Source organism: Vulpes vulpes, chromosome 13, assembly GCF_048418805.1.
Source record: "Vulpes vulpes isolate BD-2025 chromosome 13, VulVul3, whole genome shotgun sequence".
NCBI classification, from domain to species: Eukaryota; Metazoa; Chordata; class Mammalia; order Carnivora; family Canidae; genus Vulpes; species Vulpes vulpes.
The window spans coordinates 28,177,022-28,204,587 of record NC_132792.1 but is presented as its reverse complement, the minus strand read 5'-3'; the positions used below and the strand labels follow the sequence as shown (position 1 = coordinate 28,204,587).

Below are 27,566 nucleotides of genomic sequence, written 5' to 3'. Positions count from 1 at the left end.
TATAATCTTACAAAATCAATAAGGAATCCTTATCAAGTTTTCAGCATCATATGTCATGGAATTAACTTGGTAGATTATACACTGGAGCTTGTTATGTGCTTTATTTTTTCCCAGTCTTTGTAGTAGTCAAAATCCAAGCCCCTAGTTAGAGCTTCTACCTAATGTTTTCCTGAGAATAATTCCCAGATGTACTGAATTTACAATGGCCAAGATAACCTGATGACTAATTTCTGGAACAATACCCTTCTTGCTATAAAATGCATTCCTACAGGTATGCATTTTTTTTTTCTCTACACACCTAATTTAGGATATAGATGAACCCATATCACAGATCCAATGGGAACACTACAACACGTTTTGGTATCTAAATGGCAAATGGCTCTGGCCATCACCATTAGCTATTGCTTGACTAGGCTTATAAACAAGTTACAAGAACTGAATCAAAATGACACTCTGCACACATGATGACATAATTATGGGTGTAGACTTCATCTTAGAGAAGAATCCCAAAAGAGTTTATGTCAGTATGAACTGTAAAGACTCTACCATAGGAGTATTTTTAGGATTTCTTTACTCCCACAATAATTGCAAAGAACTCAGTGACATTTGACAGTAATTTTATTATTGTGAGAACTTTCTGCTCAACTATAGGCAAGTGTTCTACAGTCGTACCTGGCACTTTGAGGCTAAGGACTCTCCAGAATTCATTAACTGAAACAACAGTGGTTTGTATTCAGTGTAATATAGTGAACCAGACCAAGAAGTTAATAGTATTTTGACATTCTGAAAAGTATTTTCCCACCAGAAAGCTCCAACACAGCCAGATGTTATTTTCCTGTAGGCGATATAGTACTTCAATATAGTTTTTTTTTTTTAATTAGAGATTTTCTGTTTCTTCAAGGGAAACCAGCTTTATTTTCTTGTTATAATTATAAAAATATGGTCAGCCATACAGACAGGTGTAATAAAGAAAGAAGTCATCTGAAATTTCATTATGCAGTGATAACCTCTAGGTATGTAAGTTTCTCTCTTTCCCTCTTTTCCTATTCTTTATAATCTATTTGTCTAAAAACAATGCAATAAGTGCACATGTATGGAAAAAATTAAATTTTAAAGAATGGACATAAAATGAAAAGCAGAATCCCCTCCATTTCTAAATGTTTTTCCCAGGTGAAATGTTTATGTTAACTTCTAGTTTTTGACTTATCAACTATAGTTGATTCCCAACTGTAAATGAAAAAGCAAGCCGACAAAGCCAAAGCTGCTCAAACAGCAGAAGACGCCATGAGGGTAATGGAACAGATGACCAAAGAGAAGAGCGAAACTCTGGCCTCCTTGGAGGATACCAAGCAAACAAATGAAAAACTACAGAATGAAGTAATCAGATTTATGTATTTATGTATTTATGTATTTATGTATTTATTTATTTATTTATTTATTTTTAGTAATCAGATTTAAATGTCTTTTTGTACAAAGGACAGCTTAGCGACTTCATGGAATGCTTGATCACTAACTCAGGATTGTTTATTTTTTGAAGTATGGCCTCATGCAGCTTGGATCTGTGTTAGTGGAGTTGAATATACACCAGGAGCACAATAATATTAAATAAAGTATATTAGTTCACTAAAAAAAGGTGAGTATTTAGTCTACTCATGTTACTTGCTACTTATTTTAATAATCCTAGGACTTAATAGTCCTATTGTTACTTTGATTTGAATTGGTTACTGACTGGTTTTAAATATTATACTGAAATTGCTATTGCCTGTTCTATCTGACTAATCTTTCTCTTTACTTTTCATATTAGTAAGATGCTAACTTCACTATCCAAACTTCCATTTCTGCTGCCCATTTTTTAAACCTCAACTTCTGTACTTTTGCAGTGTCAAGATTTATGATATTTTTATTTCTCTAGAAAAAATATAAATAAAACCAAAAGACCTGTGTTAAAATCATATTTCCATTACAGGCAAGCTGTGTAGTAGAGCCTCACTAAGCCTTGATAGTGAATATGTGATTTACCTTTTCCATTTCCTTTACGTGTCTTTTGATGAACAGCAGTTTCTAATCTTGATAAAGTCCAATGTATCTTTTTTCTTTTATGGTTACTACTTTTTACATACCAAGAAATCCTTTCCTACTGCATTATTGCAAAGATATTCTTTATGCTTCCTTCTAAGGATTTTATAGTTTAGTTTTTATTTTAGGTTTACAATCCACCTCACATTATTTTTTATATGTTGTGATATACTAGTCAGGATATATAGATATCCAGTTGTTCTACTACCATTTGTTGAAAATATTTTCTTTTCCTCATTGAATTTCTGGCATTTATGTCAATTGGCTGAATACATATGGGGAGAGGTCTATTTCTAGATTCTCTATTCTATTCAACCCATCTATTTGTCTTTTCTTATGCCAATAACACATTGTCTTAATTACTATAGCTTTATAATAAGTCTTAGAGTCAGATGGTCTAAATCCTCCAACTTGTTTCTTTTTCAGGATTATTTTAGCTATTCTGGTCCTTTGTATTTCTATTTAACAGTGAATGTTTGACTATCAATTTTTATAAAATACAGCATTCTGAGCTGGAATTATACTGATTCTATACATCATTTTTAGGTGGAATGACATCTTTACAGTATCATCCTGCAACAATGTACATGGTGTATTTATTTACTTTTTTGGCCTTCCTGCAGACTTGTAGTTTTAAAAGTAGAGATCTTTTATATCTTTTTAAAAGTTTATTCTTAAGTATTTAATGTTTTTTGACACTATTATAAAGATTACTTATTTTTAAATGTTATTTCCAATTGTTTGTTGAAATAGTATAGAAATACTGACTTTTTATATCCTAGAACCTTGCTGAGTTCACTTATTGGAATTAAAAGATTTTTGGAGAATCTTGTAGAATCATGTTGTCTGTGAATAAAGGCAGTTTCGTTTCTGCTTTTCTAATCTTTATTCTCCATTACCCATTTCTTTATATGTTATATTCATCTTTTCTGGTAGACTTTTAAACATATTTATCACAGTTATTTTAAAGTCTTTTTCTGCCAACTCTAACACCTACGGCCTTTGTTGGTCTCTTTCTATTGACTGCAAGTCACATTTTCCCTTTCTAGTAATTTTTTATTGTTATGCTGTGGGTAATACATTGCAGGGTCTCTGGATCTTCCTCTGAAAAGTATTGAGTTTTGTTCTAGCAGGCAGTTAAATTACAGACAGATCACCTTTAACTTGAGGAAACTTGTGGAAACTTGGTTTTCATTTTTTTTAGGACAGGTTTATATTTTAGTTTTGGTGATGTAGGCTTTGTTCCTAGCTTCATGGAAAACCCAAGGTGGTTACCAAGGTCACTTAACTTGGTTGGATTTCAGCTTCAAGGTGTGTCTTAGCTGTGGTGGGCAGCAGCTAAAATCTCTGCTTGGCTCTTAGAGCCTTTCACAGCTGTCACCTTCTGCTAGGTTCCTTGGATTGACAGGCAGTCAGCCAACAATTTGAGGAGAGTTTATATGCAGATTTCCAGGCTTCTCACTCAGTAGCTCCTTCCTTTAGGGGATTTCACCTTAGATTTTAGTGGCTCAAACAGACCCAAATTCAGTCCTCTAAATTCTTAGGCCAGCAAGACTGGTTTTCTTCCAGGGTTCTACCTTCCTGTGCTGCACAGACTGAAGAGTGAGAGGAGCTCTTTTTATAGATACGCTATTTAGGGCTAAATAGATGTATAGGAAGTCTGATTGAGACATATTGCCAATCTACAGCCTTACCAAAATGTCCCCATTTTCCTTAATAAGTATCTTCTGTCTCAATTCTGATTGAATAATTTGTAAAAGTCCTTTTCCTCCTGCTTTCACTTCAAAAAACAAATTATGCTTTTAAAAACCTTTTAAATTCATAATGACCAAAATTTAGACTACTTTTATAACTGATGATACAGAAGTAGAATGTGACTGAGGATCAGGAGACCAAGGAATTTTTATAATTGCTTTTCCACCAATCAGCTATGTCATATTAGCATTAGGGAACCACTAAACCATTCTGTTCCTCCTTGTTGGATAAAAGTCAAGAATGGACTAAATAATGTCTAAGTAAAATTCTAATTAGATACTATATAAATACATACACACATACACACATATGTAGGCAAATTATGTAATATTTTGAGTTTCAAAAACACCTCTAATTAAAAAAATTTTGTTTATAAAATTTTTATATATTTTATTAATTGATATGTCACCAAATATAAGAGACAGCTATGACATGAAAATAAGAACATTTCTTATATTTTTTCTCCTGAAACTTTTTGGCTAAAGCTGGCAAAATAATTTTGTTTTATTTTTTTCTACTTTCTTTTTTTAAAGAATGTATTTATTTATTTATTTGAGAGAGTGAGAGAGAGCATGTGCATGCAAGTGCAGGAGGTGGGGAAGGGCAGAAGAAGAGGGAGAGAGAATCTCAAGCAGACTCTGGGCTGAGCACAACCTTGAGATCACGACCTGAGCCAAAACCAAGAGTCCATGCTTAATGGACTCTGCCACCCAGGTGCCTTAACAATGTTCCCTTTAAAAGGTATTAGATAACTTAGAATGATTATAAATATGATATTCTTAATTTATAATTAAAAACTAAAACATATTTCATTCTTAATGAAACTACTTAATCATTAACATTTTGAAAAATGTGCCATTGGGACCCCTGGGTGGCTCAGTGGTTGAGCATCTGCCTTTGGCTCAGAGCGTGATCCCGGGATTCTGGGAGAATCTTGGGATCGAGTCCCACATCGGGCTCCTGCAGAGAGCCTGCTTATCTCTCTGCCTATGTCTCTGCCTCTCTCATGAATAAATATAATCTTTTAAAAAAGAAAAAGAAAAAAGAAAATGCACCATAAAAGTCAAGTGTCATCTTCAATAGGAAACTTTTACTAAATATCTGTAAACCTCTTTGCAAAAACTGCTTGATTTTAATGGAAAATCATTAAAACATCAAAAACCTGTAAACCTAAAGAGTTTTGCTTCTAACTACTATCCTTTCTATGTGTGGCCCAATAAAATAATGGGACTCACATGTTTTCTTTGACATTTCACTAAATTCAGTTCAATTCAATCTAAGTATCTGAGAAATATGTGGGACTATAAACTTAAAAATTCATTTAATTCATTTTAAATTCATTCATTCCTTTAATTGCACAATGTGTCTAGGAACTCCACAGATTATTAAGTATTAAAGTTAAATATTACTTCACTTTGTGTCTAGAGTTACTCTATCTCATGAGAAATTATTGATAGGAATAATATACTTTTAGTTATCTGGTCCATGTTCCTAAGGCCAATGCCCTCCTTTTCTGAACTCAGATGCAGACAACTTCCATGTTACTGAATTTCTATCATTCTTTACTTCTTTCTACCATTCACATCATTTGTTCAAATGTCATCTCTTTGTAAAAGCCAGTTACCTTCCTCTTAACTCTTCAATGATAAGGAATCTTAAGCAGCTCGCTAGCCATTTCTTTTTCCATTTCAAATTTCTGTGTATTTCAGTTTTTTATTCAAGATATGCATGCACATAGTTAATTTAAATTGTTTTGTAAAACACTTTTCCTCTTCCTTACTGCTTCTCTATTTCTTAATTCCTCAAAGCAAAATCAAATATTTTTGTTATTTTAAACTTACCTGCACATTTCTATGCAACATGGTTTTTTTATTTTTTATTTTTTTATTTTTTATTTTTTGCAACATGGTTTTTTAAAAAAATTTTTATTTATTTATGATAGTCAGAGAGAGAGAGAGAGAGAGAGAGGCAGAGACACAGGCAGAGGGAGAAGCAGGCTCCATGCACCGGGAGCCCGACATGGGACTCGATCCCGGGTCTCCAGTATCGCGCCCCGGGCCAAAGGCAGGTGCCAAACCGCTGCACCACCCAGGGATCCCTATGCAACATGGTTTTATTGCTATATCTTGATCTATCAATTTTAGATATTATCTCATGTCATCTCCCTCCAAATAAGGATTTAGCATTCACTTTTGTTTGAAACCACTTACGGTACTGCCTATCTCTATCCTATCCCCACCTATATATTTTTCCTCTGTGCTCTTTTCCTCCCAGTATAGTTACATCATGTCTAGTTAGGTCAATATTCAATGTTTGAATTCTTATAAATAGTTAAACAATATTTTCTGCTGAGCCACATACTATACTGGATTAATTTTACTTTTTATTAGAGTTCGTTGTCTTGTCTCCCCCCCCCCCTTTTTTAAAAGATTTTATTTATTTATTCATGGGAGACACACACACACACACAGAGGTAGAGACATAGGCAGAGGGAGAAGCAGGCTCCATGCAGGGAGCCCGACATGGGACTTGATCCCAGGTCTCCAGGCTCACACCCTGGGCCAAAGGCAGTGCTAAACTGCTGAGCCACCCGGGCTGCCCCCTTTTCATTAGTATTTTACATATAAAATCCTTTGGTTAGCAATTTATATATACAATTAAATATATAACTTAATTTCAGACACTTAGTTGTTTATATCCCTCAAAGACACCCAGACAATTCTACCAATTTCATTTTTCTTGAAGAAATCTCTTCTGGAGCTGTTTGACTTTGCCCATTTTCCTATAACTTTCTTATAACTTATGTATTTTCTTACTTGGTTTATGCTCTTGTTTAGTGTAACATTACACATCCTCGAGCAGTGGACGAGAGAGATTCACAGCAGCTGGATTTTCATGACTTTAGATGTCTGAAATGTCTTTATTTTTCCCTCACAGTCGATTAGTATAGAATTCTAGGTTAGAAATCTCAGTATCTTAAAAATCATTGTTTCAATGTCTTTTAGATTCCAGGGTTGCTCTTGAGAAGTCCAAAGGCATTCTAATACCTGTCTCTGCATTATACCTTCTCTTTGGAGGTGGGTGGAGTTTTTGCTTTGCTTTCAGTGTTCAGAAGTGTATTGTAATTGATATTAGTATGGATTCATGCTTTTCCAATGTGCCAAGGCAGATATTCACATTCATCAGGCCCCCTCTACCTGCAAACTCATATCCTTCAGTTCAGGGGACGTTTTGTGGATTATTCTTTGTTGATTTCCTCTACTCCATCATGCATTTTCTCTTTCTGGAAATCATTTTATTTGTGTATTGGCTTTCCTGGATTAGTTCTCTATTTGCCTATCTTTCCCATTTTATGTTTGTCTTTTTACTCTACTCTCTGAAAGTTTCCTTCAGTGTCATTCCCCAGTCTTTTTTTTTTTTTAAGATTTTATTTATTTATTCATAAGAGAGAGAACGACAGAGAGAGAGAGAGAGAGAGAGAGAGAGAGAGAGAGAGAGAGAGAGGCAGAGACACAGGCAGAGGGAGAAGCAGGTTCCATGCAGGGAACCTGACATGGGACTCGATCCTGGGTCTCCAGGATCACACTCTGGACTGAAGGCGGCGCTAAACCGCTAAGCCATCCAGGCTGCCCTGCCCCAGCCTTTCTATTGCATTTTTGGTTTCTGCATTTTTTTAAAATTCCAAAATCTCTTCTAAAAATTATGAATAATTCCTCCTCCATTTTAAATAGCATACTGACCTTGCCTCATACACCTTGCCTTATACATCTCAGGACAATTTTTTAAAGTAAACTTTTCTTCTCTCTTAATAGTCTCCATTCCCTTGTTTGTCTGGTAATCCTTAGTTGATCTTTCTTCTAAAGACAATGCCATTGAAAACCTGACTGCAAGTTGGAATGTGTGGATGGTGCTTGTCAATTGTAGGCTTCACTTTCTCCTTGGTCTGTTTTTTCATTGAATTTCTTCTTCTTGTGAATTTCTGATCAATATCTTTAGACTTTTTTTTAGGCTGGTCATTTTGCCCAAAGAAAACTTCTAAACTTTTGCCTGCAGGTTAGAAATCTGGCTCTCAGAGTCCTGGGAGCTGAATGAGGGAAGGAGGTAGGATATCTCAGCATTCAAAATGTAAATATTTACTTAATCTCCACATTTTTAGTGTGATATTAGAGATACCAGTGGTTCTGGTGTCCCATTCTCCAGAGACTCTCTATTTTACCCTCATCGGAGAAATATTTTCTGTCCTTTCCTGGACCTGAAGACTGAAGTTGCCTTGCAGTTTATGGTAGAAAGGGGGATGTGGGATCTGTTTCTTAAACAGACTTTCAAGTATGTTTCTGTATTTAGTCTCATTTTCACTGCCCTTTTTCACTCGCCATGGCCAGGAACATTTCACGTTTTACTATGGCCCGAGCTGTGGCATTTTGGCTATCAAAACAGAACATTTGAAAAAAAATATTTGTAGCTTCACTTTACTGTTTGCTTTGTACCAGGTACATTATAGACATTATCTATAATTTTCAAAACCAGCCTAAAACTATGTTATTATCATCGTCAGTGCATGGAGTTGAATAACTTAAATAGAATTACATAGTAAAGCAATTGTGCTTGAGATTCAAAACTGAATCTGGACCGTAGGCTCTAAAGTTGATGCTTTTTGCTACATGCTGCACTGTGTTGTTAGTCTTAAAAGAGGAGTCAAACTTATTAAGTCAGAAACACCAGGACCTACTGGCACATCTGAAATGCCTTTGCTCTCCACCTCATTTCATATTCATCGGGTGTTTTAGAACTTATTTTGGGTGTATCTTGAGTAGACATTGGGAGTGGAGAGTGAAAGCCCAAGGATTATGGGAATAATGACTTTGAAAAGATTGATGATGATGCAGCCACTAGCAGGAAATGGAAGTGAACTGTTGAAAGGGGAAAGCTTGTGCCTATATTTATATTCCTCACATTGGGGTAATAGTAAAAAAAAAAAATCAAATGATGAAATCAACTGCAGCCTTTTGCTGGTATTATGAGTTTTTTTGGTTGAGTTTGTTTCTTAAGGCTGAGCAATTAAGTGAGCCTTCCCTGGAAACAGGAATCAAGATTAGATGATCTGAGAGGTCATTTTCAGCTTTATGACTCAGAAATGTTTATTAATGAGGCCAGTTTCCCCACTCACAAACCTAGTCTTTTCTTCTGCTATAATCAAATATTTATTCCTATCCTTTGTGCCCTGCACTTCCACTTTGCCTCCTGAACCAAAGCATACTTGTAAATTCTAAACAAATATTTACCAACCACCTACTATCTGCCAGTCACTATTAGATGTCAGTCACACAAAAATAAACAAGACAGACCAAGGCCTGCCCAATAGAACTTAATGAGTTTAATGGAGAATTCTTATCTTTAATAAGCAAGTAAAATAAACTGATAAACAATAAGGGGACAGATCTTACCATCTTTTCCAAATTTTTTCATATTATATGCATTAAATAATAAATATTTAAAAAAATAAATATTTAAATACCCTTTCATTTTATATTCAACATTAACCTAAATGACCTCTTCAACCTCCCAGATTTTACTGTGCTTCAAGGGATCTGGCATTGCTCCTTTTCCAAGAGCATATATTTGGTTCTCTTCTTTGCTAACTACAGCCTTCTTCCTGCCATCTGCTTCCTTCCCCCACTCTGCTGATCCTTAAGAGATTTTCTCCTCCATCATCACCCATTTAACTCTCTTTTGACATCACTTGTCTTTTGTGCTCATCTCAGAAGAAAAGCTGTTTTTCTTCTTTCAGATTAAAGATGCTCCTTTTGCCCTAGGACTATTCCTTACTCCTCAGAGTATTTTCACTCTTTAGTATCATTCCTAGACTGGCTCCACTGGTGTATTCTCATCTGTCTTTGCATGTGCACAGATTTTTTTCCACTATTGATAATTTCCAATTGACAGAGACAACCCATGGAGCTAGTCTTCTTTCCCTCAGATTTTCACTTTCAGATAAGTAAATATTTATTACCCTCAATTTTGATTTCTGTCATGACAACATACTTCTTCTTTAGCCTCTGTCATATATTTTTCCTCAAATCCTTTCACCAAAACTCTTTCAAGGGTGACTATTGACCTCTTACTAAATCCAATGACCTTTTCCAGACCTTACTTTTTGGCTTTGGCCTTCTTAACATTTCTGTAGTACATGACCATGTTGTCCTTCTGAAACATACTTATTGGTTGGCTTCTGTGATCTTCTGTGACACTGAACTTCCATGATCACCTTCCATTTGTCAGACAATGGAAGACTCTTCTCTATCCTAGTTCATGACTTAACCCTTTGACCTTCACTCTCAAGTTTCTTTCCCATTTTTATTGATTCTGTGCATTGGCTATAACCATTAAAGCCATTAAAACTATTATTTTTTTTAAGATTTTATTTATTTATTCATGGAAGACAAACACACGCAGAGAGAGAGAGAGAGAGAGAGAGACTCAGAGACACAGGCAGAGGGAGAAGCAGGCTCCATGCAGGCAGCCTGACGTGGGACTCTATCCTGGGTTTCCAGGATCATGCCCTGGGCTGAAGGCGGCGCCAAACTGCTGAGCCACCCAGGGTGCCCCATTAAGTCTATTCTTGATGAGTCTTTGAATTTTCCAAGTGGATCATGATATAAAGTATGTTAAGGGTTGACCATATTTTGGAATGTTTTGCTTAAGCAAAATTGTATAGGCTCTGTACAGAAGGATTGTTCTGAGTGTGATATTCTAATGTGCATTATGATATCCAAGAAGTAGTAAACATCTTCAAAATGTATTTAGTCTCAGGATCTTTTAATGGGGCATCTCATGTCAATAGTGTTTGAGAAACACATTTTGGAAAACAGTGTTTATTATTATGAGTTCTAATGTCTCACCTTAATTCAATTTTGTGCCGGAAACTAAACATGGGATGTTTCTACTTGGATATAACATTAACTTAGTAGGTCAAGAACTTACTAAATCAGGTCTAAAATTCTACTCAGTACAACACCATTATTTTTCAACCCATTATCTCTTCTTAGTTTTCTTCTCTGCATCAGTGTCATCACAATTTTCTTAGTCATTCCAACTCAAAACCTCAGCATCATCTCTGGATTTTCCTTCTTCATCATTCCCTTTACCATTCAGTCATCTCATAATTATTAATTAGATAGTTCTTGAACTTGTATGCACTGTTATTTCCCTAGTCCAACTTCTCATAACCTCATATCTGGAAATCATCCTAAATGGCCCTGATGTGTCAAGTTTTTCCTCATATGATCCATACAAAACAACCACTTTTGTCAAAATACAGATTTGATCATGTCACTGCCCTACTAAGACTCTTCAGCCAACTTCTGGTTACCTCTTGAAGACAGTCTGAACTATTTTAAGGTTAATGTCTCTATCAATTTCCCCTATCTAGTTCCTTGCTATTTCTTTAATTTTACTATTTACTCCAGCTAAATAGACCTCACTGTTCTAAGACTGTGGAGGTTTTCTAGCTCTGAACCACTTACTAACAATCTGCCTTGCATTACTTTTGGCATTATTTTTAAAAATCATAGATCATAAAATCAATTTTTTGGTGTTTAGGTGAAATTATTTATTTTCATTTATTTGCTTGAAGATTACATCTATATTGTAGTTCTCTATTTTCTCTTCATAAGGAAGTAATGATCTCTGTAAGATATTCTTTTTTTTTCTATAAGATATTCTTATGGGATCCCTGGGTGGCACAGCGGTTTAGCGCCTGCCTTTGGCCCAGGGCAGGATCCTGGAGACCCGGGATAGAATCCCACGTTGGGCTCCCGGTGCATGGAGCATGCTTCTCCCTCTGCCTATGTCTCTGCCTCTCTCTCTCTCTCTCTCTGTGACTATAATTTAAAAAAAAAAAAAGATATTCTTATACTTTTATGTCAGTTATTCATTGCTAATAACACATCATCTCAAACTTAATTGCTTAAAACAAAAAGACTTTATTAATTTGTTCATGCTTCTCTGGGTCAAGAATTCAGGCAGGGACTGCTAGAGTTTCTTCTTTGTCAGGGATCATGGTGTCAGTGGGGGTGTTGGGATGGCTAGAGTTTTAAGATGGTCTCTCTCACATTTCTGACAGTTATTTCTGATTCCTGATTGAGGACTCAGGTGGGGCTGTTGTCAGGTTTGGTTTTTCTCCACATAGATCTCTCCATGGGGCTGTTCAGGCTTCCTCATTGCATAGTAGCTGAGTTCACAGTGGGTGAATTATAAGATGCAAAGACAGAAGTTGTATTACTTTTAAGGCCTACCCTCAGAATTCAAAGCATTACATTTCCTATTAGGCATAATAAGTACTAAGTCTATCCCAAATTCAATGGTGGAGGAAATAGACTCCACCTTTTAACAGAAGAATAAATAGCAAGGCCACATTGCAAAAGAGCATACTGATAACCACTGATCCTTTTACTGTCTCCATAGGTTTTCTTTTTCCAGAACATCACACAGTAGGTAGTATTTTTGGATTAGTTCCTTTCATTCAATTACATGTATTTTAAGTTTCTTCCATGTCTTTCTATGGTTTGGTAGCTCATGTACATTTGGGCTGCTATAACAAAATACAACAGATTAGGTGGCTTATAAAAAGCAGCAAGTATTTCTCAGAGTTCTGGAGGCTGGAAGTCCCAAACTGGATGCAAGCATGGCTGGGTTCAGGTAAAGAGCCTCTTCTGAGTTGCAGATTGCTGACTTCTCAGTGTAACCTCCCATGGTGGAAGGGACAAGAGAGCTTTCTCTGGCCTCTTCTGAAAGGGCTGCAAAATATTTCATTGTACAGATACAGCATGGTTTTATTTAACTCATTTCCTATTAATAAACATTTGGTTTGTTTAGTCTGTTATTACAAATAGTATTTCTTATTTTTTAAGATTTTATTTATTTGAGATTGAGAGAGAGAGAGACAGAGCACAGGTGCATTTATAAGAAGGGCAGAGAAGAGGGATGGGGAGAAGCAGACTCACAGCTGAGTAGGGAACTCCACGTGGGGCTCAATCCCAGGACCCTGGGATCATGACCTACTATAGTCAAAGGCAAACGCTTAACCTATTGAACCCCCCTACAAATAGTACTTCAGTGAATTCCTGTGAACCTACCTTTTTGTATTTTTTTTTTCCTGGTGTATCTTTGTAGTAGATTTCTAGAAGTGGGATTGCTAAATAAAAGGGTAAGTACTTGTGTAATTTTGCTACATATTGACAAATTCCCCTCTCTTTAGGAGTTTCAACATTTTGTATTTCCATAACAATGTATTAAGGTGCTATTTCTTCACAGCCTTATCAAGAAAATATGTTGCAGACTTTTGGATTTTTTTCCAATCTGATAAGAAAGAAATAGTAACTCAGTGAAGTTTTAAATTATTACTTATTTGTTATGAATATAATTTAAAACTTTTCTTATGTTTAGTAGCCATTTACATTTCTTTTTCCTATGATATCTGTTCATATTTCTAGCCTATCTTTCTATAGGTTGTCTTTTTTCTTTAGTTTTAGAAGCTTTTATATATATTAGAGATATGAACCATTTGTGTATAAGATACACTTTTTCCTAGCCAGTCATTTGTTTTTTTTTTATTAGTTGTGTTTATTTTCACATTTCTAATTCTTACCTAATCAAATCCATCATTTTTATTGCTTCTGGAGTCATAGTTTCCCCACTTTCAGGTTGTCATTCAATTCTGTTTCTCTTTATTTAAATTTATTTATTTTATATTTATTATATATATATATATATATATAATTTATTGGAGTTGATTTGCCAACATATAGTATAACACCCAGTGCTCATCCTGTCAAGTGCCTGCCTCAGTGCCTGTCACCCAGTTACCCCATCCCACTATCCACTACCCCTTGTTCATTTCCCAGAGTTAGGAGCCTCTCATGTTTTGTCACCCTCTCTGATTTTTCCCACTCATTTTCCCTCCTTTCCCCTATGATCCTTTTCACTATTTTTTGTATTCCCCATATGAGTGAAACCATATAATGATTGTCCTTCTCCGATTGGCTTACTTCACTCAGCATAATACCCTCCCATCCACGTCAAAGCAAATGGTGCGTATTTGTCCTTTCTAATGGCTGAGTAATATTCCATTGTATATATAGACCACAGGTTCTGTATCCATTCATCTTTTGATGGACACTGAGGCTCCTTCCACAGTTTGGCTATTGTGGACATTGCTGCTGTAAACATTGGGGTGTAGGTGTCCCGACATTTCACTGCATCTGTATCTTTGGCGTAAATACCCAGTAGTGCAATTGCTGGGTCATAGGGTAGCTCTACTTTTAACTCTTTGAGGAACCTCCACACAGTTTTCCAGAGTGGCAGTACCAGTTCACATTCCAATTCTGTTTCCTTTTAATACGCTTAGTAATCATCAAACTAACCCTGTTTAGTGGGTTTAAATAGCATTTTTCATTTTTATTTTATTTATTAATTTATTTTAAAAGATTTTATGTATTTACTCAAGAGAAAGAACTAAGGACTCTTAGATCTAAGGATCTAAGACTCTAAGATCACCACCTGAGCTGAATGCAGATGCTACCCAGGAGCCCCACAACCAGCGATTTTTTAAATAAGAATAAATAGAACAGAAAAAAAAATGTAGTAATTGCACATAATAAAGTATTGAAAGAGCTCGGAAGTTGTCATTCCTATCCTTACAACAAGAAAAATGGTGAACAAACTGAAAGTCATCAATTTTGGAGTCATCAGAGAACTGAGGTCAAAGAACAAAATGTTGCTCCTCAAAACAGAGAGACAGAAAGATAAAGAGAATTGCAGTTTACCAGGAATAGAAGCCCAGTAGAAGCAGACTGTAGTAGGAACTGTTATCTGTAGGAATACTTCAAACTGTAACTAAGGAACTACTAAGTGGCTTAATGTAGACTAGCTTAAGAGTTAAAAACTCCAAGGGGGCCCTATTTTAATGGTACACTCCCATTTCCATGAGTTTTACCTCCAGAGTTCCTATCATGTTCTCACTGTGAAGATGGGAGACAAATCCTCTAGTACTTCCAGCAGGAGGAGGAATAATCATTTTGAAATATGTTCTTTCTTTTTTTTAGATTTTATTTATTGATTCATGAGAGACACACAGAGAGAGGAGAGACACAGGCAGAGGGAGAAGTAGGTTCCCTGTGGGGGAGCCTGATGTGGGGCTCCATCCTAAGACCCCAGGACCACAACCTGAGCCTAAGGCAGACACTCAACTGCTGAGCCACCCAGGAGCCCTTGAAATATTGTTCTTAGCAAGTTCTACCCTCAAAGGAAACTATTTTACCAGAGTTTAACTGATTGGGGTTTCACTAAGGCTTAAATAGCCTGAGGGAAGGGAAATAGCCAGCCTAGACTCACTAAAAACTTGAGACCTAATCTGAGATCTAATCATAGGCCTATAGAACACTTTCCCTTGCCCTATACCTTGCTCCATATCAATAGGGTTCCTGTATAATATTAGGGGATTAAGGCTAGAAGAACTAAAAGCCTCAAATGCTATTTAAGGAGTCTCTATGAAAACCCAAAGGCTACAAGGGGAGACACACCTGTTAAATTTTAAGCTCCTCGAGTAGATGGTCATTTCTTTTAAATCACCTCAGTTGATCAGATTGACATGTAGTAGGTACTCAATACTTATTCAATGAATGGATTCGTGAAGGACTCAGTATACTGTACTCATTCTCCTTTAAGAAAGATAGTGGTTGGCTGTCAAGGTCTTATCCTTTCTATTACTTTTGTATGTATGATTCATTATTTAAAAGTTCACAAAATTAGCAATCCATGAAATGGGACCAGTTCTTATAAGCATGTCTTTCTAGGGTCCCGTGGGTGGCTCAGTTGGTTGAGCAAGGGACTCAGGTCATGATCTCATGGGTCGCTGGATCCAGCTCCAGCTGGGGCTGGGTACAGAGTCTGCTGAGGATTCTCTCCCTCTGCCCCTCCCCCCAACTCACCCGCATGCTCTCTCTCAAGTATTTTTTAAAAATAAACATATCTTCTAGAATTTAAATAAAAATCTGAAATTTAAAAAAAAAAATGAAGCAGAAGTGAAAAGGGAGTCATTCCCTCCCCTCCTTTCTTTCATGTGAAAATGGGCAGAGTTTAGAAATAACATTTATAGGGATCCCTGGGTGGCTCAGCGGTTCGGTGCCTGCCTTTGGCCCAGGGCCCGATCCTGGAATCCTGGGATCAAGTCCCATATTGGGCTCCCTGCATGGAGCCTGCTTCTCCCTCTGCCTGTGTCTCTGCCTCTCTCTCTATGATGAATAAATAAAATCCTTTTTTAAAAAAAAGAAATAACATTTATAGATTTTCAAGTTTCACACTTGATTTTTTTTTTAAGTAGGCTTCACACCCAGCATGGAGCCCAAGGTGTGGCTTGAACTCAGGACCCTGAGATCAAGACTTGAGCTGAGATTAAGAGCCAGTCACTTAACTGACTGAGCCACCCAGGTGCCCCAGAAGTTCCACACCTGAAATCATTTTGTAGGGAAATATGCTTTATTTTGTGCTCATTCTTTTCTCTGTGCTTATCTCCATTTCTTACCTCCCACTTCCTCATCATCACGTTCTTCTTTCTTCTGGCCTTTAGGTCCCCATCATCTGAAGTCTCTCTCCAGGGGACTCTGAGAATGGAATGGAAAGAACCCTGGATTTAGTGCCAGGAGATCTCAGTGTAAATCCTGATTCTGTGCATCAAGCAACTGATAGGCTTGGGGGAGGCATCTGCCTCTCAGAGCTCAGTCTCCTTCCTGGGCACAGTGGACTTTCCAAGTCATCCTCCTTTACTAGGCTGCTGGGAGAGTCAAAAGAACATCAAGGAAGGGCTTGGTAAGTTGTTAACTTAAAATCACCTATTGCCAAAATCACAGCTGTCTGGGGTCCTGCACAAGGGCTCCAAAGAATTCTCTTTGGGTCATCCCTTCTGTTGTTTTCCCCCTCTGTCTCTCTTTCTACCTTACTTATAGGAAGAAGTTTATTCCTTCATGTTGTCTGAAGGCTTGATTATCTAATGCCAATTATTCACTTACCCTTCTAGTATGATTTTGTAGCTATTCTGAATTTCTAGTTGTATCTGGTGGGAATGATTTGGAAAATGATTTTAAGCATTTTTCTCAGAATTTTAAAATCTGAATTACATCTCTATGTTTAACTACATCTCTACATATAATTGCATCTCTATATTCCAACTCACAACTAGTGCAATCCCTTTGCTCACGTCAGAGCATTGTTCATTAGTTTAACCATTTAAAATTAACTTTAATGATATAAAAAATCTAATATTAACCACTTCCCTTAACTCATTTGATTAGTAACTTGTATCAGGTGAATCATTCCAGTGATGCCAATTCATTGTAGTGAGATTGTTTCTCAATCTCCACTACCTCACAATTTAGATCTTAATGGCTTTAGGTTGGATATAGCAATTATATTTTGACAGGACTGAATAAAAATTCTGTAATGTATAACCACTGAGGAAATACTCATGATATTGTACTATTAAAAATGTACTTGCAAAAAAAGAAAAAATTTAAAAATAACACAGATGATGCTAACTCTTACAATTGCAAAATCATTTAAAAATATAAGATTAGTCAGCCTGTGGTAGATGACTGAATTTCCTAAGTAAGGCTATTTAAATACTTCACTGTATGTGGAGTTTCTATTTAACTTTCTTTTTTTCAAGTTTTTATTTAAATTCCAGTTAGTTAACATGCAGTGTAATATTAGTTTTAGGAGAATTTAGTGATTGATGACTTACATGTAACACCCAGTGCTTACAACAAGTGCCACCCTTAATACCCATTACCCTATAGCCACTTTCCCTCCAACAGTCCTCAATAGCCCCTAGTTTGTTAAGAGTCTATTTTATGGTTTGCTTGTCTCTCTTTTTCATTCCCTATGTTCATCTGTTTTGTTCTTAAATTCCTCATATGAGTGAAATCATATGGTATTTGTCTTTCTCTGACTGATTTATTTCTCTTAGCATAATACAATTTAGTTCCATCCATGTTGTTGCAAAGGGTAAGATTTAAGATTTTTTATGGCTGAGTAATATTCTATTATATACATATACCACAACTTCTTTATCCATTCATCAGATGATGGACATTTGGGCTCTTTCTATAATTGGCTATTGTTGATAATGCTGCTATAAACATTGAGGTCTATGTGTCTCTTCAAATCAGTATTTTTGTATCCTTTGTGCAAATACTTAGTAGTGCAATTGCTGGATCATAAGGTAGTTTTCTATTTTCAACTCTTTGAGGAAACTCCATACTGTTCCTCTAAGTAACTTTCAAACTCCTAGATTCTTGGCATTTTGCCACAACATTTATTGATTCAATCCTTCTCTCAGTGACACATGGATGCAATTCAAAACATATTTTTTAAGTAAAACACTTTTGTCTTTTTTTTCCAGCTAATAAGTAATCTTTACTACAGAGTGAAGAAAATTCAAAGGACAAATAATGCATAATTGAGTTACATTCCAGGTACAAATTTTTATTATTCAAATAAGCATGCATATACAACATTAAACAATCAATGTTTCAAACATTCAATTTTGGCATTCTCTTTTTTAAGTCTGCAGAGCTCTTTTTTTTTTTTTTTTTTTTTTTTTTGGCTGGGTACAGTATACTTTATTGATGGTACATGACAAGGTAGGGCTCCCCAAGCCCCTCCCCTTCCTCGGGGTCTAGGATATAAATTGGAGGTCAGGAGATTCTCAGTGTGTTGGGGGATTAAGTTGGGGCAGGGACTCCCCAGCAGCTGAGAGCCTCTCTCTTCCTCTCGTTCTTGCCGGGGCTGGTGGTCCAGGAGGCTCTTACTCCTTGGAGGCCATGTGGACCATGAGGTCCACCACCTGGTTTCTGTAGCCGAATTCATTGTCATACCAGGAAATGAGCTTGACAAAGTGGTCATTGAGGGCAATGCCAGCCCTGGCGTCGAAGGTGGAAGAGTGGGTGTCACTGTTGAAGTCACAGGAGACAACCTGGTCCTCAGTGTAGCCCAGGATGCCCTTGAGGGGGCCCTCCGATGCCTGCTTCACTACCTTCTTGATGTCGTCATATTTGGCAGCTTTCTCCAGGCGGCAGGTCAGATCCTCAACTGACACATTGGAGGTGGGGACACGGAAGGCCATGTCAGTGAGCTTCCCGTTCAGCTCAGGGATGACCTTGCTCAACAGCCTTGGTGGTTCCAGTGGAAACAGGGATGATGGTCTGGGCAGCTCCTCGGCCGTCACACCACAGCTTCCCAGAGGGGCCGTCCACGGTCTTCTGGGTGGCAGCGATGGCATGGACGGTGGTCATGAGGCCCTCCACGATGCCAAAGTGGTCATGGATGACTTTGGCTAGAGGAGCCAAGTAGTTGATGGTGCAGGAGGCATTGCTGACAATCTTGAGGGAGTTGTCATACTTCTCGTGGTTCACACCCATCACAAACATGGGGGCATCAGCAGAAGGAGCAGAGATGATGACCCTCTTGGCCCCGCCCTTCAAGTGAGCCCCAGCCTTCTCCATGGTGGTGAAGACCCCAGTGTACTCCACAACATACTCAGCACCAGCATCACCCCATTTGATGTTGGCGGGATCTCGCTCCTGGAAGATGGAGATGGACTTCCCGTTGATGACAAGTTTCCCGTTCTCAGCCTTGACTGTGCCGTGGAATTTGCCGTGGGTAGAATCATACTGGAACATGTACACCATGTAGTTGAGATCAATGAAGGGGTCATTGATGGCGACAATATCCACTTTGCCAGAGTTAAAAGCAGCCCTGGTGACCAGGCGCCCAATACGGCCAAATCTGGCACTGCACCAGAAGATGTGGCTGTCTGTCGAACGGGGAGGAGCAGAGCTGCAGAGCTCTTTCTTGAGTATCCATATTCTTGGAAATGTTGACCCATCTTCTAGTATATAGTGGAATTTCTTTTGGAATTTTGGGTCTATAGATACTTTTTTTTTTAAAGAAATGTAAGGGATCTGAAAAGCCTATTAAAATACTTTCTATGCCACTAAGTTTAGGGTCACTGCTTTTGACTTAGGTTAAAACTACTATCCAGGTAACCAAATAACCAAGTAACTCAACTAGTATCTGTAAGTTCTATCTACAAATAATTCTTATTGAGAGTTTGTTTAGTTATATACATTCAGATACTTTCTTGGTTTTCATATATAAATCAAACATTTTTGTGGACAATAAAGTTCTTCCTTATTTTCAGCATCCATTCATTCAAAACTTGTGTAAGCCAGCTTTTGCTGTAATAACAAATAACCTCAACGTCTTTGTGGGTTAAAGCAACAAATGTGCTTGTGAGGTGGTTCTGTCAGATTTAGCTGAGCTTGGTAGAGCTAGACCTTGCCCCCATGAAACATATATTTTCATTTCATAGGTCAAACTAAGGGAGTAAGCCAGTACCTTGGATATCCTATTCTCATTTTAGAGGGACCAATCAAGAGACTGGGTACCAAGCCATGCAAAATATGCAAGTACATTTAAAACTTCTACTGAGATATTCTTTTAGCCAAAGAAAGTAATATGACCTAGGCTAAAGTCAGTGGGCAGGAAAGTAGACTGTATTCATAGAGAAGCATGGCAAGGGTATGGAGGGAATGAATATTTGTGAAATAATGCAATCTCCCGCAGCCTGCCATTGTTTACAAATGTCCACTTCCTTCCCAAAAACAAATATAGTCAACCCATTCTAACAATACTCTAAGGTTTCATTCAATCAAAATATCTAGCTTGAAATGTAGGCTCTCAAAATATATATCATGCTTGGGGCATCCAGGTGGCTCAGTGGTTGAGCATCTACCTTCAGCTCATGTTGTGATCCCAGGGTCCTGAGATCGAGTTCCGCATCAGGCTCCCCATAAGGAGCCTGCTTCTCCCTCTATGTCTCTGCCTCTCTCTGCATCTCTCATAAATAAATACAATCTTTTACATATATATATATATATATATATATATATATATATATATATATATATAATATGTCGAGATATATATACACACACACACACATATATATATATATCATGCTCAAACATAGCTCCTCTTCAGCCAAAGTCCTATAAACTAAAGGATTTGTTATTTGCACCCCAAACATCCATCATAAAATAGTAGAACCCACAATAAACACTCTTATTTAGAAAGGGGAAGAAGGAGAGAACCTAGCAATCACTGATCCATAGCAATTCTGAAATCCCAATGAGGAACTGTTATAAGATCTACTAACCTGAGCTAGTGCAGAAAGCTTTACCCATTTTCAGTTTTGTTTCCTGGAGGTAGACTCTTAGTCTATAGTCCTTCTTGAAATCTTGACTTCATTTTCTAGGAGGTCCTTCCTTTTTAAATATCCTCTTTGGGAAAAATTGCCCTCTTTGGCTACTGAACAGCTTCCTCGGCCTGCCCATAGAACATGGAGGACTCAAGAATAGTTTTATTGTTCAAATGATGACAATTCCTTCAATTCAGGCCAGTGGCAATTTGAGCAGTTGGGCACAACTCTTTAAAAAATATTGTTGTTTTCTTTGATACCTTTGTTTCTATTAATGCCTTCTGCCAGTAACCAGATTCATAAGACATCCTTCTAGGCTTAATTACAGATAATTTGAACTCTTTAGCCTTTCATTAGGCCAAATCTATGGTCTCTTTACCCTGAGCCATTTTTGATACCTTTAAAGGAATCAGAGTCTGAACAGTCTGATGACAACAATTTTGATTTGGTCTTTGCTCTCAAGTTTGAGTCTTAATAATAGTAGGAGTAAGGGTTTTAATTAGGTGTACTTTTCCTTAATAGAATGAAAATGGTAGCTCTTCATATTATGAAGGATGACAAAAATATTTTGTAGGCACTTTATAATATTAATTTTGTATTACTGTGTATGCTTTCTAATGTTTATAATGAGTTTCTAAAAGAGAATAGATCATATAAACTGCTTTTCTTCCATTTATCCACTTGAAAATTTCTTTGAAATTATCCTGAAAATGGCCTACATATTACTATGGTATTTTCATATTCAGAATTTGCTCAACTTCTGATATACTTTCAATTCACTAAAAATAATTTAAATTATTCCATGTAAGAAAATTCACACACAATAGAAAATAGCTTTCCATGCCCTTGAGTTGGTCTTTGCACTGAGCTTTTGTCTTAATTTGCAAATAGCTAACTGGCTGGAAATGAGAAACAGTTGCATTTTTCAACTCTGTCTCTGGATTTCTATATTCTCCTTTTCTTTTCTCCTTTTTCTCCTTTCTCCATACTTATTTGAAAAAAAGGCCAACTATTTTCTCAGTTCATCTCTCTCTTATAATGCTAAATAAGCACTCTGGAGCTGCCAACATTCTGTTTCAAAAAGTCTTTGCCAAAGTCACAAGTTTATAGATATATTTTCTGCCTTTCAAGTTCTCTCAGGTGACAGTTTTACCAAAATGTCCCCTATTGTTTAGTATAGGTTGTCATTTTTTCCAGAGTCCTTTACCATTAGGGCTCCCATAGTAGGCATTGTGCAAATACTACAGACTTTAGTTTTTTGTTGTTACAGTAGTGCCTTGCTTCTAGGTAGCAATTTCTTTATTAATCAATACTATTCAGCTACAGAAAAGAACCAAATCTTGCCATCTGCAATCACATGGATGGATTTAGAGGATATAATGCTAAGTGAAGGAAGTCAGAGAAAGACAGATACCATATGATTTCACTTATAGGTAGCACTTAAGAAAAATAAGACAAAGGAACAAAGAAAAAAGAGAAAAATAAGAACAATAAAAAATCAGACTCAAATATAGAGAACTGGTGGTTGCCAAGGGGGGAGGTAAATGAGTGAAGGGGATTAAGAGTGCACTTACAGTGATGAGCACTAAATAGAATTGTTGCATTATCATATTGGATACCTGAAACTAATATAAGTGTATGTTAATTATACTTGAAAAAAATTATAGTAAAATATAGCTTTGCAAAATAGTCCAGGATACAGAATTTAAAATATTCACCTTTAAGATATTCTTTTCACTTCCCTTAAACACCCATATTGCCTATTTCTGTAAGGACTAGTCATGAGAAAAGAAGTTAGAGTCACTAAAAACAAAAATACAGAAAGAATCATTGGAAGAGATGAGATGTTGATGCAATACTGATGCACTGAATGTGATCTTTTTATCACCAAAAAAGTTGCACACATGATGACATATTTGCACCTCAACTCCACCACTGATCATCGCACTGTCCTCTTAGGTGAAAGTACTAAAAAGGCAAAGTATGCCTTTGTTTTCTTACATTCACCCAGGATCTCATTGTTTTTGCTACAAAATTACCTCTTTTTCTCCATCCTAGTATTAATACCTACCATTTATTGGTTGCTTCACCAGGCTATAGACACTGTGCTAGTCAATGTGTGTACATTATATAACAACAGCATATAAACACATTTTTCTCACTTATCAGTGAGGCAATGAAGACACCTCAAACATTAAATAACTTTCACAAGCCCATAAAGCTAGTAAAGTGGTAGAGACAAGATTCAAATCAGGTCTTTCTGATTGTAAGAAAATGCATAGTTCTGACCACTCCACAGCACTGCCACCTGTCCTGGACGTGTCTCTTGCATACTGTATGGCCTTGGCTAGACAGAAGCAAGTATATAAATTAATCCTAAGGCAAAAATGATTATAATCTCTCATCTTTCCCTCAATACCCTTTATCTTACCATTTTGAAAAATGAACTTGCTCATTCAAATGAGTCTCTAATTGGACTGGTTTCATGGAAGGTGACAAAAGGAAATGAAACATTTTAGAGGAACTGAGGAGGTCTTTGGAAAGAGGAGCAGGAGTCATTCAGGTGCCATTTGAGTCATTCCACAGAGTTGGTAGTGTAATCTCCTCTGGCTGATGCTTTCTAATATCGCACACCCACACAAGTGAACCTTGCTCACCTCCTCTCTCAAGAATGGTCAGCAAAATTTAAAGCTCTAACTAAAAAAAAAACATTGAAGAAAATCAGTGCGCTGTATTAACAGCATACATGAACTTAAAGTCTCTGATACCAAGGTAAGCTTTCCACTTGGCTTCATTCATTTATTTACTAAGCAATATCAACTTATTTGGTTTTTACCTCTTATATGAACTATTTTTCCACATACTTACTGACCTTCATTAATTTACAGAATTAATCTCTTTCCTATTCCCAAAGAATTTACTATCTTTCTCTATATGTCAGATCTTACATATTACATTTTACTTTATTTTTTACATGTTAAGGTTTTTTTCACTCTAACAATCCCCTAGGGTTACACTGACTTATAGATTTTTAACGAGAGCATTTAACCATGTTTGGCACTGGCCAGCTGCTGAATAAACTTACAATTTCTATATCTGTGTTTCCTATTTGAAAAATGCCAGCCACAGGTGCAATTATAGCCTAACCTGTGTGTGTGAAACTGATTCCTCTAGTTTATTTCTTTCTCTGTTTTCTTTGCTCACTTCCCCCTTTTTTTCTTACAATTTGTGCTTTCCTTTTTTGCCTTTTTTTTTTCTCTGAGTCTATCTGCCTTTCATCACTGTCTCTGATTAGCTCCATTCTCCAACAGGCACCTGCTTGTGTCAGGGAAGATGCCACTAGCATCAGGTTCAAATTCTCCAAGCTTAGTAATCTGAGCAGAAAGAGAACTTGTTTACTTTAGCATGAAAAATGTCTTGATATATCTTCTCTTACTTTTTTTTTAAAGATTTTATTTATTTATTCATGAGAGATGGCGGCGGGGGGGGGGGGCAGAGACACAGGCAGGGGGAGAAGCAGGCTCCATGCAGGGAGTCTGACATCCCGGGACTCCAGAATCATGCCCTGGGCTGAAGACAGGCACTTAACCGCTGAAACACCCAGGGATCCCCATCTTCTCTTACTTTTTGCTGGTGATATTCTAACATGAGGGTAAGTCAGGAGGATATACCTCAAATATCCAGAACCTGATCCATTACCTTTTATGGTAGATTACTTATGTTTTTATTGAGATGATGCTATGTAATAAACCACACCAAAAATCTCAGCTCCAGTCTTGGAAGAATCTTTCTGGTTGTCCCAAATTTGGTGCCAGCAGCTCTCAGGCTGCATGCTTCATTAATGTATACTGCATGTGTCCTAGTCCCTCAACCTTTGATTTAAAGTCTTAGGCTTCATCCTAGTTGCACCAAATTAGGTCATGGTACTCTCTCTCTGAACCAGTCATGGACCAGCTAATACTAATTAGTTTAGGCCTGAGCCACATGTGGTACTCATTGAGCTACTTCTCTAAAGCACATCAGCTGCTTAGGACGGTGATGGGTGGTTACCTGAAACACAAGCTGGGTGCTAGAATCAGAAGAAGGTGATAAAAGGCTGCCAGAATCAGCAAATGCCCAATACAGAATATGATGCTTATGTTTTAGATTTCTTATTTAAGCTCAGGTTTTGGTTTAGCCTACTCTGGTTTTAGGAAGAGGGATTGGGCAACAGTCATGATGTGAACTGGCTATTAGTAGATGCCGCCTCCAAGACTGAACTGAGAAAATTTGCTGAATAAAGAAGGAAAGATGAAGAAGAGGTACCTTGTAAGGGTGATATTTTTCTTCCACCACCTGATCTAGTGATAAAGAGCAGCTACTGAAGTTTAAACTTTTTCTATCCCTGGAAAGAATATAAGACATTCCGAATTAGAAACATCTGCTGGTACATTAGTCATTGTTCCAGTTCTAGGGGGAAAAATAGTAAAATGTTGGTCTTGACAATGGAGAGTTACCCAGAAAAATTTTTTGATAAAAAAAATTAAAAAATATATGTAAAAAATGGACAATGACACATGTTAAATAATACAGGAATTCTGGAAAAAAACCTGGTACATCTGAAATTTCTGGTGCACAACAAATACTTAAGGATCAAACAATTTTAGTGATGCTGACAAGATTATTGCTGCTTCCAGGTCATACGGATAGAGTGTCTTGGACTAAGTGTTTATTCAAAGGACTGTTATGATACATCAGTGAAGGATTTCCTAATAGAATTCACTGTGGTTGGGCACCTGAATGGCTCAGTTGAAGTGTCTGTCTTCAGCTCAGGTCATGATCCCAGGGTCCTGGGATACAGCCCTGCATCAGGCTTGGTGCTCAGCAGGGAATCAGCTTCTTCTCCCTCTTGCCCTCCCCCCACCTGTATGCTTGCTCCCGTGCTCTTGCTCTCTCCCTTTCTCTCAAATAAAATCTGGAAAAAAAATTCACTGTGTTTATAAATTTTTAAAATTTATTCATTCATGATAGAGACAGAGACACAGGAGGAGGGAGAAGCAGGCTCCATGCCAGGAGCCCAACGTGGGACTCAATCCCGGGACTCCAGGATCACGCCCTGGGCCAAGGGCAGGCGCCAAACCGCTGAGCCACCCAGGGATCCCCTCCACTGTGTTTATAAAGCTCCTATCTTAAGCTTTTAAAATATTTGTCTGCGAGGTGGTTTTGAACTGTCATGAAGATTTCAGGTGCTCTTCATAACTCTACTTGAAGCCATTCCTCTAAGGATGGCCCACAATTGTCTGCTTGTTTATGTTCTAGAGATGAAATGAAATAATGTATGAGATGTGAACGAAATAGTCCTGAGTACACGGAAAGTGCTCAGTAAACTGCAGGACCCAGTTATCCTTCTTATTACTGCTCTTCTTTTGCCCCATATAATTTGAATCACTTTTCCGTAAGACCAAATTCTGTGTGCAAGTTGCTGCTCTAAGGATTTGGTGGCAGGAAAGTCCACCAACACCTTTGTCTGATCTCAAAGGATAAATAAAGGGGGCAGCTGGTTTCTAACATCTTTGCTTTGACAGCCCTCAGAGCCACCAGAGCCTCACATGCAGTTGGGGCTATTGGTAGCTTCTGGAGAAAGAGTGCTTGAACATCCTCAGAACGCCAATGTTTTTTCAGGGAATAGTATCCATGTGTCTCAAAGTGAAAATTAAATCCAAACCTCCTTCATCATCAAACACTTGCTGTTCCTCTTTGAAAACTTGGTGAATCTGGTGCTCATGAAAACATGGGTTAGTGAAGATCAGTGTGAAAGGCTAAATAACACATGCTTTCTTTCTCCTCTTTGGTTCTTCACTTTAATGGTCCTAATACTTCTCCAAAAGAAGAAAAGCAAGCAATGAAACAAAAAAGATATAGAAGTGATGCTACAAAGAATCACCCCTTAGTTAATGATAGAAGAAATGCTAGTTTAATGCAATACAGCTGGTACTTATAATTAACTAGTGATCAGTAAATGATCATTAAGAGGTTTGCAATGACTATATTTTTATGTTATGATTTGAGTAAGGATTTTATGATATGTTTTAAGTGCATTATTTATGAAGAGCAGAGGCTATGCCACAAAATAATTAGTTGTCTTCATTTTAAGGTTTTTATTTTAAAATACCTATAGAGGATTTTTTAAAGATTATGCTCTAAATACAAAATGAAACTAGAGAGTAGTAATGGATATTTACAGAAATGTAAATTAAAATGAGATATGATTTTTTAATATTTTGGGCTAGACCAGGTGAAATAGCAAAGGATGTGGAGATAAATATATTTTGGAGAGAGAGCCATCAAGATCTGTAGTTTAATTGGATCTGCCATGGGAAAGAAAGAAGAGTGAGTGATAAGATGTTTTTACTTTAAGCACCTGGAGGGATGACAAATAAGG

The 27,566-nt window shown here is 37.1% G+C and overlaps 2 long non-coding RNA genes and 1 pseudogene across 3 annotated transcripts in view; 1 reads left to right on the top strand and 2 right to left on the bottom strand.

Moving 5' to 3' along the window:
* Positions 1-27,566, bottom strand: part of LOC140595150 (uncharacterized) — a 137,990-nt gene that overhangs the window by 3,026 nt on the left and 107,398 nt on the right. For both annotated transcript variants that reach the window (XR_011996545.1, XR_011996546.1), the window contains one exon: positions 16,412-16,490. This is a non-coding gene — a long non-coding RNA (uncharacterized lncRNA). The remainder of the gene's footprint in view (positions 1-16,411; positions 16,491-27,566) is intronic.
* LOC112917021 (uncharacterized) lies at positions 119-18,400 on the top strand. Its single transcript, XR_003234405.2, has 5 exons — positions 119-1,013; positions 1,217-1,377; positions 1,477-1,633; positions 16,457-16,695; positions 18,287-18,400. It is a non-coding gene; the product is annotated as an uncharacterized lncRNA (long non-coding RNA).
* On the bottom strand, positions 18,570-19,693 carry LOC112916969 (glyceraldehyde-3-phosphate dehydrogenase-like; annotated as a pseudogene).